Below are 5,018 nucleotides of genomic sequence, written 5' to 3'. Positions count from 1 at the left end.
TATTTAATAAATATATGTTTTGTTACTCCTTATCTCCACGTTGTCTCCCTTTTGTTACGGGCTTTGAGCCGGTTCGTGACAGTATATACCATCTGTGACTGTATATACCATCTGTGACTGTGTATATACCATCTGTGACTGTGTATATACCATCTGTGACTGTGTATATACCATCTGTGACTGTGTAGACTGTGTGTATGTGATGAGGGAGGAGCATTTTATGGAGCGCTTATGATGAGGGAGGAGCAATTTTTTTTTAATGAGCATGGCCTTATTTCTATTACAGCATGTTGGATGACATTCATTCATATTCCATTCACCCTGTTCAATCTAACATCGATAGGTTTAGGCTACATGATACTCACATTTTCCATATACCCATTATGAGGTTGCTACAACCTAGCCTATGAAAGTTTACAACACAGGTCGAGAGAAATTTGAGATGACGGTGACAAATGAACAGACACATTCAATACCACCTTGCACACTCTTGCCTGCATCTAGCTTATCTATGGTGTAATCATTAATCCAACAGTTGCAAACCAGAGTTTCTATTGGAAAAATACAGGTATTGTTATCCCCGTTTCGTTTGCTTCTGTTTAAGAAACGTTTTTCAACAGAATCGGCGGAATGAGTACACCCCTGATCATTCATAAACACAGAACTTGCATAGCAGCCACGTTGTATTCCTTGTCTCTATGCACTCTTCTCCTCTCACCTTTCTCCTTTGATTTCAATGAACAACACAGCTGTATGTGACCGAAAAAAAAACGTTACACACAACCGCTACACACAGCCTACATTGTTGTCCCCATATTAGCTAAAGTAGTCAACATAGCTAATAGAACTAATGCGTTAATAAACCCACTATAATCATGCAGTGAATATTCAGTAAGCAGTTACACCGGCATGCCCCGGTGGCGATAAATGAATACAACCAAAAGTTTACCTTGACTTGGAAGAGTTCCAGTGTTGTGTTGGATAGTCATAGCCACTTAGCTAACATACAGTAGCAACCCGGTGTTTGAGCTGGGTGTTTGACAGCTGCATTTGCTAGCTAAGTAAGTGAAACTGAAAGTCAAAAAAATATTCTCTCTCTCTCTCTTCTCCATTTTTGAATACATACAATTTTTTTAACTGTTCAACTATTGTCGTTCTCTTTGAGTCAACTACTCACCACATTTTATGCACTGCAGTGCTAGCTAGCTGCAGCTTATGCTTTCAGTACTAGATTCATTCTCTGATCCTTCGGTTGAGTGGACAACATGTCAGTTCATGCTGTAAGAGCTCTGATAGGTTGGAGGACATCCTCCAGAAGTTGTCATAATTACCGTGTGAGTCTATGGAACGGGGTGAGAACCAAAAGCCTCCTAGGTTTTGTATTAAAGGTTTTGTATTAAAGCTGTCCTCCGGCTACACCATGGTGCAACCCTACAGAATGCTGCTGAGGCTACTTTAGACCTTCATTGCAAAACAGTGTTTTAATCAATTAGTTCGTAACGTGAATATATTTAGTATAGTTTTAACTAAAAAGGATAACTTTTCAACTTTTTAAAAAGTTTATTTTTTATGAAATTCACTGAGGAGGATGGTACTCCCCTTCCTCTTCTGAGGAACCTCCACTGGTGTATACCATGTGTGGCATTGTGGGTATACCATGTGTGGCTTTGTGGGTATACCATGTGTGGCTTTGTGGGTATACCATGTGTGGCTTTGTGGGTATACCATGTGTGGCTTTGTGGGTATACCATGTGTGGCTTTGTGGGTATACCATGTGTGGCTTTGTGGGTATACCATGTGTGGCTTTGTGGGTATACCATGTGTGGCTTTGTGGGTATACCATGTGTGACATTGTGTGTATACCATGTGTTCTTACACGTGGGTAATGTAAAGCCTTCAATGTATGGTGTGTGTGGATGGTGTGTGTGGATGGTGTGTGTGGATGGTGTGTGTGGATGGTGTGTGTGTTTGAGTCAGTAGTGTAAACGTGTAGTTTTGTGTGTGTAGGGTGCTCCTAGCTGTGAGCGGCCTGGTCTCCTCCACTCTGCTGGAGCTAAAAGCCCTGAAACGGGACGGTAATTGCCCAATTAGGCCCCTCTCTCTGTGGGCCGCAGAGCCCTACGCGCCTCCACGCGCTCACAGAGTCACATAATTGAGCTGAAAGCAAACGAACGGACGACAGACAAACAAGCTACTAGAAAATAATTACTTGGAGTGTTTCTTTTCAGTACCTGTACAGGGGATTTCATTATCGTCAATAGCCTCTAAAGCTGCTCGAAACGCTGGTAGTTGTCATTTTCATAGAGATTTGATAATGACATTAATTTGTCTTAATGGGTGGTTCTATTGTTATAAATAGTCAAATGAGCTGAAATTGTCTTGCCATGGCAGGCAGAGAGGACTTCACCGCGCTCCCGACAGACACGAGGAGATAATTTGGTGTGCTTGACAAATTTCCAATAATTTGTTATATGGAACATGAGTAATGCTAGTGCCATTAATGTTCAGTTTCCTTTAAATTCATTACTGACCCTTTTCCCTTTCATCTTTTACTGCCTCTGCCCATTTTTTCACACACACACACACACACACACACACACACACACACACACACACACTGAAGACTTGCATACACTAGCACATACTTCTGAACAGTGAACACAAACATCAGATTGGTACATTTTATACATTAATTTATTCACCGATTTAAATTGATATGTTCCTCAGTTCATTTTCCGTCGACTTTAATCATTTACAGCCATGCAGCTGAGATGGGATTGAACTTCTAAGGCACCAGCAGTCTTGTAAAATAATGCAGATTTTTGTCCCAGTCAGGTTACCTCCCAAATTTTCTACAATCACCCCACTACTTATGGTAACATCATATCACTGAATCGAGGTAATTTGAGTAATTTGTAAATATCTAAATGTTCAAACATTGACAACATCCCATTGTTTTATACTGTGCTTTAACCCTGTCTCTTAAATCATGAAATCATTCACAAAGTCACAAGCTCCTGTAGTTTTGTGTCTTTTTGAAGTGACGAGTGAGAGTTTCAGAGTTGGTGATAGATCTCAGTCTACGTGATGAACAGTACCAAACAGCCATATGACGCAGAAGCATACATCTGCAATGAGCCTTGGGATGCCTGTTCCCCATTGGTACTATTGATAAACCCTAATATCAAGTTCATATGTGAAATAACAATATATTTTATGATAGATACTCAAACATTTGCTCAATTGTGTGCTTCATTACATTGATTGATATATGCATTTTCTATTATCTTGGTGTATGTGTGTGTCATTTGAGAGTGTATATAATATAATTTCTAAGTTATCTCAGAGAGGGTCCATAGAGGTTGGGCGCAGGGACTCAGGAGCTGATTGGTGATTCAGGGATGAAGCCATACGCTGGTAGCTTATTGCGTAATGTTATCTAATAATAGTTTTTAAACAGCCCTCTTATAACTTTTCAACAAGCCTCGCAGCACACCAGTAAATACACTATCATAGACATATGATCTTTTAAGAATACCTCACTAGTAAGGGTGTATAAGCCTGTCTCACTCCCTTGCCACTGAACAGCACAACACCACACTGAACAGCACAACACCAGACTGAACAGCACAACACCACAATGAACAGCACAACACCAGACTGAACAGCACAACATCAGAATGAACAGCACAACATCACACTGAACAGCACAACATCAGACTGAACAGAAAAACACCACACTGAACAGCACAACACCAGACTGAACAGCACAACACCACACTGAACAGCACAACACCACACTGAACAGCACAACACCAGACTGAACAGCACAACACCAGACTGAACAGCACAACATCAGACTGAACAGAACAACACCACACTGAACAACACAACACCAGACTGAACAGCACAACACCAGACTGAACAGCACAACACCACACTGAACAGCACAACATCAGACTGAACAGCACAACACCACACTGAACAGCACAACACCACACTGAACAGCACAACACCACACTGAACAGCACAACACCAGACTGAACAGCACAACACCAGACTGAACAGCACAGCATCAGACTGAACAGCACAACACCACACTGAACAGCACAACACCACACTGAACAGCACAACACCAGACTGAACAGCACAACACCACACTGAACAGCACAACACCAGACTGAACAGCACAACACCAGACTGAACAGCACAACATCAGACTGAACAGAACAACACCACACTGAACAGCACAACACCAGACTGAACAGAACAACACCACACTGAACAGAACAACACCAGACTGAACAGAACAACACCACACTGAACAGCACAACACCAGACTGAACAGAACAACACCAGACTGAACAGAACAACACCAGACTGAACAGAACAACACCACACTGAACAGCACAACACCAGACTGAACAGCACAGCACAACACCACACTGAACAACACAACACCAGACTGAACAGCACAACACCACACTGAACAGCACAACACCACACTGAACAGAACAACACCAGACTGAACAGAACAACACCACACTGAACAGCACAACACCAGACTGACCAGCACAGCACAACACCAGACTGAACAACACAACACCAGACTGAACAGCACAACACCACACTGAACAGCACAACACCACACTGAACAGCACAACACCACACTGAACAGCACAACACCAGACTGAACAGCACAACACCACACTGAACAGCACAACACCACACTGAACAGCACAACACCACACGGAACAGCACAACACCACACTGAACAGCACAACACCAGACTGAACAGCACAACACCACACGGAACAGCACAACACCACACTGAACAGCACAACACCAGACAATAGAGTAGTTAATGGAGTGTAAATGAGGGTCAATAGAGCAGGAGAGAGGAGAGAAACTTCTACTATGGATACAATCAATTTTTTTGTTGTGTTTTTTGTTGTTGTCTTAGTTTATGTGTGTGAATGTGGTGTGTTTCTATACATTTCTGTGCTGGCGTTGGTTTA

This window comes from Oncorhynchus mykiss, chromosome 29 (genome assembly GCF_057628025.1).
Source record: "Oncorhynchus mykiss isolate SJ-2025 chromosome 29, ASM5762802v1, whole genome shotgun sequence".
Taxonomy (NCBI): domain Eukaryota; kingdom Metazoa; phylum Chordata; class Actinopteri; order Salmoniformes; family Salmonidae; genus Oncorhynchus; species Oncorhynchus mykiss.
Note: the sequence above shows the minus strand (reverse complement) of the source record.